The sequence below is a fragment of the Balaenoptera physalus genome, assembly GCF_965194825.1.
Source record: "Balaenoptera physalus genome assembly, chromosome: 8".
Lineage (NCBI taxonomy): Eukaryota > Metazoa > Chordata > Mammalia > Artiodactyla > Balaenopteridae > Balaenoptera > Balaenoptera physalus.
The window spans coordinates 102,485,993-102,503,869 of NC_138887.1; the positions used below are offsets into that span (position 1 = coordinate 102,485,993).

General features: G+C 38.7%; 1 protein-coding gene across 1 annotated transcript in view; it reads right to left on the reverse strand.

Annotated features, from left to right (window-relative positions):
• The window catches only part of LOC309666056 (uncharacterized protein), a 196,187-nt gene that overhangs the window by 173,334 nt on the left and 4,976 nt on the right, over positions 1–17,877 (reverse strand). The window lies entirely within an intron of this gene.

A 17,877-nucleotide genomic window follows, 5' to 3' on the forward strand; every position in this document is an offset into this window, starting at 1 on the left:
CTCTCTCATGTTGCTGCACCCCTCGTGTGCATCCTAGCTTCTCCTCTCTCATCTCCCCCGACTAACTCCATCAGTACTCTACCGCTGGATTACTGCACTCGGGTCTACCTCCTATTTCTCCCTTCCTTCAATTCATCTTTGTCACTGCTACCAGATTAATCTTCTGCTAGATACCATGGTATTCTTCTTTTTCAAAATCATACTGCCATTCTTCTTCTTCAGAAGACAGATGGTGTGGTGGTTTTAAAATGCTCCCAGACTCTTTGACACACCTCTCCTTAAAAGGTGGAAACTAATGCCCCTCCCCTTGAATATGTGCTGAACTTACTGGCTTGCTTCTAAGGAATAGAATGTCGCAAGAGAGCTCACTGCTCCCAAATCCCTGACCCACAGAAATTGTTAAGAGATCGTAAATGCTTGTTGGTGTTCTAAGCCACTAAATTTGGGGGTAATTTGTCACATGGCAATAGATTATTAATTCAGAAGGCCTTTCTGCTGCCGAGTGGATCAAATCCAAACTCTCTGGGCACCCAAGGTCTTCCAGTAACTGACTTTATCTTTAAATACAAACACCTGCTTCAGTCTAAGGCCAGTTATTTCACTGACTTAACATGACATGGTAAAATTCTGCTTCTTTAGCCTATGCTAGTCTGACATGAAACGTCCTTCTTTGATTCTGCCTACTAATCTATAAATTTATTTATTTATTTATTTTTGGCTGCGCTGGGTCTTCGTTGCTGCATGCGGGCTTTCTCTAGTTGTGGCGAGAGGCGGCTACTCTTCGTTGGGGTGCGCGGACTTCTTATCGCAGTGGCGTCTCTTGTTATGGACCATGGGCTCTAGGTGTGTGGGCTTCAGCAGTTGTGGCTCGCGGGCTCTAGAGCGCAGGCTCAGTAGTTGTGGCGCACAGGCTTAGCTGCTCTGCAGCATGTGGGATCTTCCCGCACCAGGGCTCAAACCCGTGTCCCCTGCACTGGCAGGCGGATTCTTAACCACTGCGCCACCAGGGAAGTCCCTGCCTACTAATCTAAATTCAACACTTTCCTTTTAGGCTCAATTCAAAGTCCACCTACCAAAGAAATTTTTCTATTTTCTAATGCATATAAATAAACATATATCTGATTTCCAAAACTGTAAGTTATTTAAGGGAGAAATCATGACTTTGCTATCTTTATATTCCCCATATTAACAGATACATAGATATACTTTTTGTTTAGAATTAACTTTTATGACCCTTCCTTCAAAAAAAAAGTTTTGAATGTCTTTTAAAAGAGGGCATATACAATAAAGTTTAAACTTTAAAAAGTGTCAAATAGTTTGAGAGTATAATTTGGTAGAATATGTTACCAAAAAAAATCTACATGGCTTATGAATAAGCAATTCCATTTCCAAGAATCTATTTACAGATATAATTATACAAGTAAGCAAAAACAAAAGTACAAAGATATTTTTCACAGCATTGTTTATAAAAGGGAAAACTCAACAAAAAGCAACATAAAATACATCAACAGAGAAAAAATTAAATTAGGGTACAATAGACTACCATAGATCCATTTCAAAAAATGAAACATGTCTACATGTACTGACCTGTTCAAATTGCCATGATACAATAAGTGAAAAAAAAGCAAGTTTCAAGTTTCACAAAGAAAATAAAATATTTAAGAATAAATTTGACAACAAATGTATAAAATCCATCTGAGGAAAACTTTAAAACATTCCTAAAAAAGACACAAATGAAGACTTTAACAAATAGAAAGACATTTCTTATTTTGGAAGAGAAAAAGCCAACATCATAAAAATGTCAGTTCGTTGTATATTAATTTATCAATGTAATGCGATCCCCACAAATATACCAATAATTCTTTTTACTGAAGCTGGAAAACTGATACTGAACTGCATATTAAAAATACATGTGCAAGAACAGCCAGGAAAACACCAAACGGGAGAGGGGAGGACTAGTTCTACCAGACATTAAATTATACTATAAAGCCTCTCCATGAAAAGTGTGCTACTAGCCCACAAGTAGACAGACAAAGCAGTGGAGCAGCATGGAAAGTTCAAAAACAGGCTGAAGTACAGATAGAACTTTAGTACTGTGTATGATAAAGGGGGCGTCTAAAAATCACTGGGGCAAAAACTGACTTTTTAATAAATGGTTAAAGCAGTTGATTAGCCATTTGGAAAAACATAAAATTAGATCCATTCTTCATACCATACACAAGAATAGGCTCCAAATGAATGAGGGATCTAAATGTAAAACAATGAAGTCATACAAGTACCAGAGGTGGGGAAATGGTGAATTCTTCTCCAACCTTGATATAAGGAAGGGCGTGCTAACTATGACTCAAAATCAGGAAGAATAAAAGACTGATAATTTGATTACATAAAAATGTTTAACAATTTTTTTCTGCATGGCAAAAAAATCATTAACCAAAGACAATAGATAAAATAGGAGAAAATATTTGCATCATATCACAGATATCCACAATAAATAAAGAACACTTAAAATTGAGGAAATAAAAAACTAGTAACTTAGCAGAAAAATAGGCAAAGGACATGAATATACACACACATACATATACAGACACATATACATGTATACACATTACAGATACACACATGTATATGAACATATGAAAAGATACTAAATTTCACTTATAAAAGAAATACAAATTAAAACTACACTGACATGTTATTTCTGACCTATCAGATTGGCAAAAATTAAACAGTGTGAAAAGTCACCCTTGGCCAGGATATGGAGAACTAGGCACTCTCATGCAGAGCTCCTTGGAGAAATGGCCGCTTCCAGGGCTGAGGCAGAGAAAATAGACAAGGAGGATCATTCTGTGTCAGAAAGTAAGGATGTGTCAAAGCACGGTGGGGGTATGCCGAAAGGACATAGGAGCCAGCTTGAAGAGGCTCCCACTGGCCAAAGCTGGGACAATTTGAGCTTCAAAATAAGTAAGGATCATAAGATAAAGGAAGAATTCATGAGTCTAAACTGATATTTTAAAAAAATAAATAAATGAGAGATAAGGGAACACTCTTTGTGGAAGAAAGTCAATGAATAAATGAAGAGGGAATGATGAAATTTTAAATCCGATTGGGCAACCATTATAAGGCTAATTGAGTCGGGCAAGAATCATGCATGGATTCTAAAGCCTACAAGTAAAAATCTGAGGAGTAACAGGTTATTAATGAAAAACATCATTCCACAAGATAGTTATCGTCTGAAAAGGGGGAAAGAGTAACACTCGTCAAACCTGGCAGGCTGGGCCTTAACCAAAGGATCAAAGTCAACATGCCCAGAAGTGGGACAAACAGACATTGTGTGCCTCTGAATATGATGAACTGAGAAGAACACAACGTCCCCTGTGCAGCATTTCTGCCAAAAATGCAAAACCTGAATATAAACATGATGAAACTTCAAACAAACCAAAATTGAAGGATATGCTAATAATAATTGGCTAGCACTCTTCAAAACTGTCAATGCCATGAAACACAAAAAAAGACTGAGAAACTGTTCCAGATGAAAGGCGACCAGATGCAATGTATGGCCCAGGATTTTCTTCCTATAAAGACATTTGGGGAATAACTGATGGAATCTGACTAAGATCTATACTTAGATAATATTATTGTATCAGTGGTAATTTCCTGATTTTGAAAAAGTATAAACTTAATAAATAAGGAGAAAGAAAAGGAAAATTTGGCTGAGAATGCATAACCTGCATCTAACGACGAGGAAACTTCAGACAAACACAAAAGGAGGAATTTTCTACTATTTCCCAAAAAAAGGCACTATATTCTTCAAAAAATGTCGATCTGATAAAAGACAAACTGTAGAAATAGTCTAGAAGAAAGGATAGTAAACAGATACGACAAGTAAATGTAATATATAACCCTAGACTGGATCTTATACCACAGGGGAAAAAATGTTATAAAGGACAGTATTAGGTCAACTGACAAAACTGTGATATGGATAGCAGATCAGATGAAAATATTTTAACAACACAAATTTATAAAATAGTTACTGTTGTGTAAGTGAAAATTCCTGTTCTTAGGAAATAAACACTAAAATATGGGTAAAGGGCCATGATATATGTAACATTCTCAAATCATTCAGAAAAAAATATATACACATACACACATATACATAAATAAATACACAGCAAGAAAATATGCACAAATGATAAAGTAAATGCGGGAAATGTTAACAGTAAATGAATCTAAGTAAAAATAGTTTTTCTTTGCATTACCCTTGGGTTTTTTCCAACCTTCTTCATTTTTAATGGTTCATCCTCTAAATGAAACTACTACTCAGAATTACCATAAAATAAAGACCAGCAATCTTCAAAAAGAAACTACGCTAACAGTTACTGCTTAAATATTTTAACAATAACTGTATTTCCTAAGTGTTCACTTGAGAGATAAGGAGTCTCAAAATGGCCATGCTATATCCTAAGGAAAACACAACTGGAAAGAAGCTGAAACGTGCAAAAGAAATTCTATCACATGTGGCTAAGATCATAACCTTCTCTAGAGTCAGACTACCTGGCTCTGAACTTGGGCTCCAAGCCCTGAGCTTTCCTAAGCTTTGATTTTCTATAAAGTGGGAATGATGATACTATCTATTTCCTAGGGCTGTTGTGCAATTAATGGAATAATAGGAAAAAAAAACAACACATTTGAGCAAAGTGCCCAACACATGGTAAGCCCTCATTAGTATCATTACTATTATCTCTCCTTTGTATTGTAACATTATCTGCCACAGGGTAATGGGGCTTTTGGTAACTAATTACAAAGAACACCAGAGAAGAATTCGTTTTTAGCCAGCACCACACAGTAAAGATGCTCTGACTTTAAGGCCCAGTTTTTAAGGTAGAACAGCCCCTGGAGCGAAAAAAAGTCCTCTATCAAATTCTCATGACTTGATGAAAATATCAGTTGAAAAGATCCCATTCTTCCCCATCTTATTTCTGTTTCCCAAGTAAAGTTATGATCCAAATTTTATCCTTTCGACCAGTCTACAACTGACCACAGTACACCTCCCTTGGCAAGTTACCTCACTGGGATATCCAATCTCCCGGAAGCTTGTAAGCTTGCTTAGCTTACTTATCACATCGTTCAGTCTCACAGTCCTCATCGACTCTGAATGAATTGATAAAAATCAAAATTCTTCACCTGCAAGGTCACACCCTAGACACCCAAACAAACCATGCAGAGTTTCCCTCCTCTTGAAGGCCTGCCTGAGCAGTCAGCAGCTTCCCTCCCTGACAGGAATGTAACTACCACTGTTGACATGTTAACTTTCCAGAAGCATCTATCAAGGGTGGACCATCTGTCTCCATTAACCACAGGATGCATAATGGACACTGAGAGCAATTCAACACTCACTGATTAATAAACACTGGCCTTCAAGAGAAACAGCACTGAGTACCAGTCGATAACTTTGTGTTAATCATTCAAAAAACAGAAAAAAAATTGTGGCTGAGTTAACTCAAATTAAATGTAAACTTTCATGCAACATATTTCAAAACGCTTCGAAAGAGTAATTTTTAAGCATAAATATCAAATTCACCATATAATTACATCAAAACGATCACACGAAATAATCAAATTACTATCAAATGGAAATAATTTACTAATAACATAGATTTCTAGTACTTATTCAGTACGGCTTTCTTTTAATCTTCATATAATCTTCAGTAAAACCCAAGAATCTCTTTTAAAAATAAAGAAAATAGCCAGCCCTTATTCCTAAATGTTCATTTTCTCTTAGCAGCTTTTTTAATGTACTTATCTTCTTTCATCATCAAAGGCAGCATGAATATATACGAAATGTAAACTCTGTGTCCCCTTTGCCATCTTCTGTACTTTTCTACTGAAACAAACTACAAAATTCTCTTCTTGTTTCCCATTCTTAGAGGAGGAAAAAATTATTCAAGAGGAATAAACAAACTCCTTCTACATCTTCCTTTGTGCTTCCTCTATGGAATTCCCAGACTTTCTGGATACCAGACCCCCCACCAAGTCCCTCCTCTCCACACCAGCAGTTCCTGAAAAAAATATATTCTTACACCAAGAACATCTTTTTCCATTAAGTGACACAAACATCATACTTCAAAATTTAAAAGATAAAAAATTTCCTCCATCAAGTCTCATTCTCCAAATTTCTTTAAGACATAAAGAGAAGTATTGTCCTACACCCTACAAGGTTAATAACAGTGCCAATGTAAGTCTATGCTTACTTACTATTTATTTTGGAATAAATAATATGTTCAAAGTTCAAAAGGTAAAAAAGAGTATTCAGGGAAAAGTCTCCCTGTCCTCCAGCTACCTACTTCCTTCTCCTAAAGGCATGAAATGTTATAGTTCATTTTTTATCCTTCCAGAGATGTTCTATCCATCCATCCACCCATCCATTCACAGCTGTTTATAAATTCTTTACGCTCTTCTATGCCTTGTTTTTTTTTTTTTAAGGCTTTTTTTTTTTTAATTAATTAATTTATTTATTTATTTATTTTTGGCTGTGTTGGGTCTTCGTTTCTGTGCGCGGGCTTTCTCTAGTTGCGGCGAGCAGGGGCCACTCTTCATCGCGGTGCACGGGCCTCTCACTGTCGCGGCCTCTCTTGTCGCGGAGCAGAAGCTCCAGACGCGCAGGCTCAGTAGTTGTGGCTCACGGGCCTAGTTGCTCCGCGGCATGTGGGATCTTCCCAGACCAGGGCTCGAACCCGTGTTCCCTGCATTGGCAGGCAGATCCTCAACCACTGCGCCACCAGGGAAGCCCCTAGGCCTTGTTCTTATCTAAGATGGTATCTTCAAGGATCTAGCATATCAGAATACAATGAGCTTCCTCCTTCTATCTTAATGGCTATACAGGAATTTTAAAATATGCAGAAACCAGTTTCTGTGGCCCTATTCTCTTGTTCCACAAATTCATTAAATATGCATTGTGCCTGACAAACCCACCTGATTTTAAATAAATAAATAAATACACATTCCACCCCCGAATGTAAATATTTTCTATATACTAGACCATGTTGTTATATCAATGCAAAACTTGTTGGGTGTGATAATTGTATTGTAGTTATACAGAAGAATGTCCTCTTTAGCAGGTATTTAGAGGTGAAATGTCATAGTATCTGCAACTTATATTCAAGTCGTTAAGCAAAATAATACAAATGTATATACCACATTTGATTCAAAAACATACATACACAGAACATGAGGCAAATGTGGCAAAATGTTAACAACTGATTAATCTAGAAGAAGAGTAAATAGGTGTTCACAGTACTGTTTTCCTAAAGGTTTGACATCTTCAAAATAAAAAGGGAGTAAAAAGGCTCTGGTACTCCCATAGGGTCCCCTCATTTGCTACCTTAAAACATAAAATTGTCATTTCCCAACTCCCAGGCCTATGTCCTAACCTAACCCAATCTCATCCCTCGTACTCTCTTCCAAAAGAAAATTAAAACAAGTTCTTTAGCTATTCTTAACTCAAACTGCTCAAATGTCACGGCTCCTTGGGGTCTTCCCCTACTGCTTGAGTCCTTCTCCCTTCTCTCTCCTTGTCTAGCCACTCTTTGGGGCACTCAGACATTTACTGCATCTTTTCTCGGCCTAAGCACTGGGAACCCAGCGAGAGAGTAAATACCTAGAGGATGAAGCTCTGGATGAATAATCCTTTTGTAATTCCCACAGCACCCAGCTCAAAAAGTGTTTATTGAAAGAACAGGTTTCTCCAAACAAAGAGGGGCAAGGGAACCACCGCTAAGCAATGAGGGAAAGGTCTCAAAGCTCAGTCTTCTTAGAAAAGCTTCTCCAGTCTCCTCAGTTTTTTCTCCAATATGTTATGAAAACTCATCTCATCTTTCCTGTCCTTTCAGATTGCCACAACTGTCTACGCCCTAACACAAGGACAGATTATCCTACTGAGAATGGAAAAACCTGTTCCACAATCCCAAATAAAGCAATTCTAGAAGTTAGAATAGCCAATTCTCTTACATTTTATTTATTTGGCATTACTCTCTAACGCTGTAATAAACTGTCAACGATTTGGAGAAAAAAAAAAAAAGCACCTCTCAGTCACCTATGGAATATTCCTGCATGGTACTCTCCCACCAGTTTGAAACTAAGGGAGACCAGCCTCTGAATGTGTATTTACTTCAGTTAATCAAGGTGATGCCAGAGGCAGCTATCATGTTGACTAAGACAACAACCTGTGTCTAACAACAATGCACTTTGGAAAAGCTGATAATAGGAAAATATACAAATGACACCTACTAAAAAATAGGAGCGCTTCTTCTTGAAATAAGACTCAAATTGAAATTGCACAAACTGAAATTTTACAAATGTAAAATAGGAAGATTCTAAATCTATTTCGTTTTTCTCACCTGAGTACAAGTCACAGACCTGGAAGAGATCTTTAAGTTCAACCCTCCAAAAATGAGATCCAGAGAGCTTAAACACCCAGTCCAACACCCCATCACTAGCAAATGAAAGTCAAGCTAGGTTTAGAACTCATATACTCTTCCCAGGCTTCTCTGTCCATTTTACCTCTAAATTTCATAAATTTAACTTTCTGTCCAAAAAAAGCAGAGTGGATAGGGAAGTGGAAGGCCTAACTGTGGTCAGCTATGCCACTAACCAGGTGTGTAAAATTAATTAAACTGTCTCATCTACAGAATAAGAAGACTAAATTAAATTAGCTCTCAAGCCCCCGCAGAGCTAGAATATACTCTGATCCTTGACAGTGGCATAAGTAATAGTTGTGTATTTAACACAAATTTGATGCAGTCACATTTTTTATACCAAACTTAGTTACAGCTTAAGCAATTTAAAAACATTATTGTAACCCGAACCACATCTTTGTTTACCAAAAATTTCAAAAATACAGACTCCTGAAATTCATTATCTATATGATTATTATCACCTGAATTTTGGCAGGATGTCCTTTAGCACAAAATTTAAACTTCAATCTAAAACCTGTTTGAATGCTTATTTAAATATCCTAAAGAGTTTGGGAAGTCATACATTTCACATATATTTTCCATTCAGCATGGCATCCGCTGTATAAACATACTCAAATCTTTAGAAAGAGTCTGCACCAGCATCTTGTCATAGTAAAACCTGTCTTTGGCTCTGGGCTGCCATTTAGTCAGGCTAAAAAAGTGCCTGTGGGAACTGTCAGCTGTTACTGGCTATTCATACGGTGAATGGGAAAGACAAAAGGGAAAGGAAGAACAAAAGAAACAGAAAAGAACCCAAGAAGGAAAAAAAAAAAAAAGGAGGGAAATCAAGAGAGTAAAGAACATGGGAAGACAGAAAGAAAGGAGATAAACAAGGAGAGGAATGGCCCAAAATGCCTTGTGCCATGGTGCCGGCATCCACAAGCCTTTAGACAGACTGCAGACACCTTTAAGTGTTCTTGTTTGTTTTCTTTCTTTTTTTAAAATTATTTATTTATTTATTTTTGGCTGTGTTGGGTCTTCGTTTCTGTGCGAGGGCTTTCTCTAGTTGCAGCGAGCAGGGGCCACTCTTCATCGGGGGCCACTCTTCATCGCGGTGCGCAGGCCTCTCACTGTCGAGGCCTCTCTTGTTGCGGAGCACAGGCTCCAGACGCGCAGGCTCAGTAGTTGTGGCTCACGGGCCCAGCTGCTCCGCGGCATGTGGGATCTTCCCAGACCAGGGCTCGAACCCGCGTCCCCTGCATTGGCAGGCAGATTCTCAACCACTGCGCCATCAGGGAAGCCCGTTTGTTTTCTTTTGTTCAGTTCTGGACAGAAAGTTTGCCCAGAGAAGACATGTTTACTTGTGCCTGCTCCTAGTCTCCACATCGAGGATCAGGAGGATTCCAATGCATGAACAGTAACACAGAAGAAGCCATGATCCAAAATACACTACACTGTTTACCAGGAATGTCCAGGACCTGACATGTTCCTGATGAGTCATCTTTCCAGAGCTTGTATCTCAACTCTGAAAGAGCACAATGATCCAAAAAGATGTTTTACCAAGTACTATGTATATTTATACAAATGCAATTCAGTGCTTTCAAACAACCGGTGCTGTCCAGAGACAACAACGAAATACAGTCCGAAGGAGGGCATTTCCAGTCATATCCTCTGGATGCCACTGCAGCCGTCCCTCAACCACACGGGCCCCTTCCTCAATCAAAGGGCTGGGACCTCGGACACAGAAGGAGCCTAGGCTATCAGGCCACCATCATGCTCCCCACACACAAGCAAACGCAGCTATTATAAGGCATGGTTTCTTATACAGATGATCTCTTTAAAAATCTTTTTAAAGCAAATCTGTTGTTGGAAATATTTGTTTTTTAGGATCTCAAATGATCTTCTATTACGAAAAATATGTATCTTCAAAATACTCTGCAGTTGACATGAAATGACTAAACAGATTATTGATTCACAAAGCTAATGAAGTCTTTGTTCAAAACTGCTAGTTAGGTAGTAACAAAGATATACATATGGCAAAGGGCAAACTCCTCTGTTCCTCTTCAGAAGAATTAAATTAATAGCAGAAGAAATCTTAATTTTGAATCCTTTAAAAGTTGGAGCAAAGGAGGATTTTGGCATCTTTTTCCATAAAAATAGGAGAAGCCTGCATAGTAACTTCAACAACTAAAAGGCATAAAATAGACAACACATTTCAAAGATGAAATCCAAAGAAAGGCTATGAATGGCATCTTATTTAAAAATACTTTTCACCTGTTGCTATCAAGTACCTGCGTTTTCAGGCAATAATCACTAAAGACTGAAGAGCCCTCACAAATTCTTTTGGGGCAGAGCCTACAAAAAGTAGGTATTACACAATTTTGAAGAGCTAAAAATTAGAAAAAGCTGAAGAAATATTAGTGACACTAAGGACAAAGCTAACGAAGTAAGTGTTCCTAGCATAGCTAACAATGATTAATCTCTCTGGAAACACAGAGAAACAAAAAAAGATAATCGTAGGTTTTTAGAAAATGGACAATATGTGCAATGGATGCATGATACATCAGTATAAAAGCAGAAAGCAAAACAGTTGTCAATGGCCTTGACAATGAACAGATAAGTGTGGTTGTGAACATTATGAAAAGATTCAGTACTAACAAAAATTCCCCTGCAAATAGGAAACAGGCACTCAAGGTCACAGACCATGTACAATTTTGCAAGACAAAGACCTGGGGTAGCATTTTTTTAATGAGTTGTACAAGAATTAACAGAAGTATTAAGCAGGTTCCCAGAAACTCCCCTAGTGGTCTAAATATCGCCCAGTGCCTCTATCATGGAGATGAAAGAAGCAGAAGAATCTTCCAAATTGGGGGTCAACAACCCTTCCAAACTGGAGTGTTCAGGTTCAATTAATTTCCAGGTGTTCTGATGTAGATAGTACAAGTATGGAGAAGGGTGCCCTCGAGACCCATCCCTAACTTCAAGGAGTCCCGGATCTCCTGATCCTGGGACTCAGAAGCAACGCCCCTACACTGAGGCCAGTCTTGATTAACATGGATCTTTCAAAAAGCTAAAGTACTCCTGTGAGGGTTTACCATCCTACCACAATGGGAAAAAACTCAATCATAGCACTTTAGGGCCAGAAACACCTTACTCCACATTCCACCAAGCCCTCATTTTACAGACAAGCAGCCTGTGGCACAGACTTGGACACTCTCCCAAGTTCTGTAGCGAGTGGGAACTAGACCCCAGTGGAAAGAATATAGAGCCCCTAGCACAGCATCCAAAGAGGCAGGTACACGCTAATTCTTATTAGAGATAGTAACACTATTCTAACCTCAATACTCTTTCCACCGAACTAAATAAGATCCGCCACAGCACAGATCTAGAAGGAAAAGGAAGAAGCACATGGAGGTAGGACCATAAAGGACATCCACGGGTGACTTCGGTCAACTAGAGGCCAGGCACCTGGCTGTCAGAGAAACAGAAATGTCAGAAGCTGGAAGACAGGAACCTCAAGAGATGTGCGAAGACAAAGACAGATGTTGCCAAGTGCTAGTGTGTTGTGTCTTAACTCCCTAAAGCACAGGAAGTATTTCAAAGGTACTGGGGGTGGGGATGGGGGTGGAGAACCAATGAAGAGAGATGGAGGGTGGGGATGACACAGCTGCACCTCCCTCCCTCTGGCTGCTCAGTGAAAATGGGCCCATGGGCCTTCCCCAGCACTCTTGTCATGTAGACCGCCAATCCCAGCCTCAAACTGCCAAGTCTAAAGAATCCAAAACTGCTTCACAGATTCAGTTACGAAGATTATACCACAGATATTCGAGTCAAGAAATGACTGCAGATCTAAATAGCAAATCACATGCAGTTCTTTTCAAAGAAATCAGCAGTAGATCAAAATCTAAGGCTGCATCCATGAAATATAGTCTAAAATCAATTATATGGATGCTAAATCAACTCTAAGATTTAATATGCAACCATTTTATAAAAGAAGTCAGAAAATAAAGAATTTCAAGAAAAAATTAAACTGCTAGATGTGCAAAGCAGGGAGATTTCGTGGCCTCAGCCCAGCTTTGTGGCCTGTGCTACACAAATGATGTTTCCTAATCCATAAAAAACATCCATAATAAGCACCACGTGTGCCTTCCAGGAATTTGATTTAAACTAGTTAACGATCATAAAGCAATCTAAAATTGTAAGCACTGCATGAATTCTGGGCATAACTTTGGAAAGGCATTTGATTTAAGTCAAGTAATAGCATCTGGTGATAATTTGAAGGATTCACCGGAAATGAAAAGGAAAACTCATTAATTTATTTTCTAACAAAAGAAACCTGTGCTATTACCTAGCCTTGACATATCCACAATAAGGTTTAGAACATTTAATACTTAAAACCTTTCGTTTTCATCCTCCCATTCCTTACTCCTTACCCATTTCTTCTTTTTTATTTCCTTGCTCTCAGATAAGATTATATTTTCCCCCAAATCTTACTATTCTTTCTTCTCCAATAAATTCACTCATATTAAAATGTACTGTCAAACCTCACTTCTAGTCACTTCAGCCTTGAATCATTCTGACTCTGGGAGTCTAGTTTAATCTGGAATGCTTCCAGAGCACCACCTGTTAGAATGCCTTGGCATCTCCATGAACCCCTCCCCTAAGTCCTCCCCCTCAATCCTCCCCTTCTTCCCCCTCCACCCGGACCCCAGCCTAGCAAAATAAACATATACTCTGGGTGAGAACAGTGTGCTTGCTCTGCAAGGGCTGCTTTAAGACATCTCCTGGCATCTCCACTGCCTTCCTACCAGATTCCAGACCCAGAGCCCCTTCACTGAGAAACTGCAGAGCCTCCACTCTTCCCCCAAGTCCTCAAAATAGGGAAGGGCCGTGCCCTGGCTTACTCTTCATCTCCTGATGCGTATCTCATTCCTGCAACCAGGAGTCTCCTACGAGGCAGTTATCTTCAGAGGACAATGCCCAGGTTAACGCTATCAGAACCCACTATGGACCCACAGACTAGCTTTAACTAGGAAAAGAACTGCATCTCATAAAAACCATTTATTTAGTAAGTTCACAATTATCTAATGTGATGTATCATGCTCCATAGCTGTATATTAAGAGGCACTTGGTTAGATTTGATACCTAAACATTTAGGTTTAGGGAGCAGCAAACAGTTTTGTCATTTAATAACATCAGTAATATTTCAATATGTTTTAACTGGAGACTTCCACTATTGTGTTAAGAATCCCAATGTGAGTTTTAACAGACTCAGAGTTTTTGCAAAATATATGGAATTCTGAACTCTCAAAATAAAATTAATTTAATCCATTTTAAACTTTTAAACCTCAGTTTGCCATATAGCAATCTTTAAATGAAATAATTTTGCAGAAGTCCAAGGGTAGGTGCTACAACTTGAAAAGGTACAAAAAACAGGCATAGAATCATAGAACTTTAGAGTAGACGATCAAATCCTATGGTTCTCAAAATGTAGTTCTCTGACCAGCAACACCAGCATCACCTGGGAACTTGTAAGAAACGCAGATCATTAGGCCCACCCTAGACCTACTGAGTCAGAAACTCTGGGGTGGGTTCCAGCAGTCTGGGTTTTAACAAGCCCTCAGTGATTCTACACACACTGAAGTTTGAGAACCACTGACCCAATCCCACCACCCCACTGATGAGAAAGAAATGAAGCTAGCAACTTCCTTCAATTCTTACACCAAAGCTAGTGACCGAGGTCACTAAAGACAGTTCTCAATAAACCTTCAAAACGATTCTTAAACTATACACCTAAATCCAAGTAGCCACACAGGATCTTCTAGGCTGACTACATCTTGAGCTACCACAAGCAGGAATTCTTATATCACTGCTAAATACTTAGAAAGATATAAATTTTTTTTGTCACAAGTAATTCACATTTAATACCTAAAAAAAGACTTAACATTATTGGCCTCTCCACAAAAGCAACAACTCAAATCTCATAGGCTTTCTTATTTGTTCGTTTGGTTGGGTGGGCTAACTTTTGTTGCTGACAGCAGTGGTGGGTTTTGTCTTGTTATGGTTGTGTTTGGTTCCGTTTTGAGGGCAACAGCAGGAATTTATGGGACACATGGTTGATAGTTTGTTTTTGGTTTGGGGGCTCCCCACTACCACCACCAAAGAGGTTCACACACCAAAGGCGTTTGAAAGCGGTCATAAAGGACCAAGAGGCCAGAAACTGCTAAAAGATCCCCCTCAAAAAACTTTACATTTTATCTTGGAATGTATCATATTATTTTTTTAGACAACAGATTTATATTTTCAATTATGTTTTACTTACCTTAGTTTTCATATGTGCAACACATAGCGGCAGAATGACAGGAAGCTAGCCTGTGTCCTAGGAACGACGACAGGGCTATAATCCAGCCACACATAACCCCATCAACTAGGTAAGTCTGACGCACAGCACTGAGAGGAGAGTCTGTATCATCTTCTACAAGTACCAGACCACATATGGGGCTGCGTCATCAACCCACCAATATAGCATCTACCACGTGAAACGAAATCTATAATTTTCCGCTTAGGGCTCTCGCTCTAAACAGATGTTTGATGTATCTCATACCTTTTTATATAAATATTTCAAAGTCTGTTAGTGGTTATCTGCACAACTAAACATCTGTTTCTATTTACATTTTAAAATATCCTCTTTGAGACGTTTATCACTTGGGTGTTAGGATTACCACAGACTGAGATTTAGAGGTTTAAAGGTTTCCATTCCTGTTTCTCATATAGAAGCTGTTTTCTCAATGTCATGCCGTACAAGAGCTATTTTCAGTCCTCTTTTCAGACTCTATTAACATATATAATTACCTTCGATTTCACAAACCAACTAACATGGCTCAGCGCATGACTATTTCTTTCAGGAGGAATCACGGACAAGCGCACAAAGCAACAGAAATAAGTACTTCGATTTGATTTACACTTCCAAACCCCTCTGTGTGACCTGAGCGCCAAATCTTCTTGTGACTTTATTTTTCTCTGTCATGAATTAGGGGTAACAATTCCAGCTATATATATACTTACAGAAGAGGAATCAAAGTCACTGAGTCAAGGAGAGTGCCCCTGGAGAGACTGCATTCATTCCTTGGAAGAATTGTAAATTACAGTGTAGTTATTGATTCTAGGCCTCCTCCTCAGCTCCACAACACACCCTCTGAGGCTAAATTAGAGGGGTTAAATTATTTGAACATTCCTTCATTCAACAAATATTTCTGAGCACTTGCTATGTGTCAGGTACTATACAAGGACATTGGGAATATAATGGCCAGTAAGACAAACATAGCGCCTGCTCTTCAAAAAACATCTTAGGGAAGTGTTTGGGTTTTTTTTAGGGAAGTGTTGATTAAGCTCACAGGACTTCCAATCCGTTTATACACCAAGGGCTCAATTCCATTTGATTTTTTAAATAATTACTCAAAATTATAATGACTCATAATCACTCCACTCTGCTTCTAAAAATGGGAGACCACATGAACTACATGAAAAGCCCACAGAACACACAGACAGATGCTCTACAATATGAAGGCCTTACAAAGGTCAAAAATATCACCCTGGAAACACCTTATAATCTATGAACGGGAAGCATGTTGCCATGCCCTATAAAATGAATTAAAATTTTTCTTTTAAAGGCAGAACACTGTAAGCTAATGTTTACCTATCAAACACTAGACTTAAACCTAAGCAAATCCTCTATAACTGTGCTGTCCAATGCAGTAGCCACCAGCCACTTGTGGCTATTTGCATTTAAATCAATGAGAAGTTCAGTTCCTATGGCACACTAGCCACATTTAAAGTGGCTCACTAGCCTCAAATGCTTAGTGGCTACCACTTATAAGTCATTATACATATATCATTGTAAGTCCTTTCTATCATCCCAGAAGCTCTATGGGACAGTGCTGCTCTACAAATACCTCTGCAGTACTAAATCTGAAAATTACAGTGTAATGAAATGTGATGATGCATCCGTATTCTGCTACTACACATAAAAAGCATGTTCGTCGGTAATATAGTGCCACTTCTTTCTTCCTAAGTTGAAAAACGATAATGTTGAACATCTCTCCCAGTGTACATGAGTAAACAATTGGCGAATTGAGAATAAAATTGGGAAACAAGTGAAAAGCTGATTACATTTAGCCCCTTCCTTCCTATTCTTTTTACTAGAATGTGTTGGTGGTACTCTGAATTCTCTGTGCAAGGACGTGTGCTTTTAGCCTAGTAGCTAGCAGACGTGAGGACAGTTAAGAATGAAGATGGGAGATCAACCCAAATAATGCAACTCAAATTCAATTTAGACTGACGCAACAAACTTGGGTGCCTACTGTGTACCAGTGATACACAGATAAACAATCACCATTCAATCTTTTATGAAGTCAATTTAGTAGAGGTGTCCAACGTATAAATAAAAACAATATATGTTGTGAAAAGTGCACTGAGACAAGTACATGCAAGGCATAAAGGTGACACAGGAGAATATTTTTAAATGTCTTCCGAGGAGAAATCAGGGGAAATTTTCTAAAGGAGGCACCCTAGGAGCAGAAGACAAAGCTGTGCAAAGGAACAAGTGGTTTGGCAATGCTGGATTAAAGTATCTTTGGTGGTCAACAGGGATGGAGACGACAACGGAGGGAGGGAGATGGGGTTAGAGAGCTATTTCCATGCCAGAACGTGACACTCGCGGTTATGTCAAGCTTGCCCTGATGGGTCTATAAGCTTTCCTCACCAAAACTTCAAGTAACGTGAAAACCAATCACAAAAACTTGATAGGTAATTTGCCTATGTCTGCCATACAGCTAACAATATTAGACAGCAATCATTAGTAGGAATAAAGAGATGTCTCTTTGTTACACAGTACCATTTAATAATACGTATTGGTCACAAAAACATTGTAATTGGAACTCTTTGTTTTCAGGGGAAAACCTCTGTTGCCTGTGAGTTTTATTTGGAATATCCTTAGAGTATATATCAATGAACACATTTTCAAAACAGATGGATTACCCCCGCATCTAACTATTCCCAATAGGAGTTTATCTGACAGAGAAGCAAATGAAATAAATAAAAGGAGGACGCAGAAGCAACACTTCTGTACTCCAGACCAGAGTAGTTGCTTTTTCCTTCCAAATTTTCACAGCAAAACTTCTGCTACTCTGTATACTGCCTTGCACTTTCTGCTACAACCAGCCTATGACCAACAAAATTATATCGTGTCCAGCAACCTAAAGGACTTCTGTGGCTGCTCAGGTAAATCCTTGGAAATTATCTGCATCTTCTGGACTCTCCCCTTCACTTTACACATATGTTCAAGTCTCAAAACAAACCAAAAACTTCCATGGAATCAGTTCTCTTCAAATTACTGGGATCCTCTCTCCTCTCTTCACAATAAACTTCT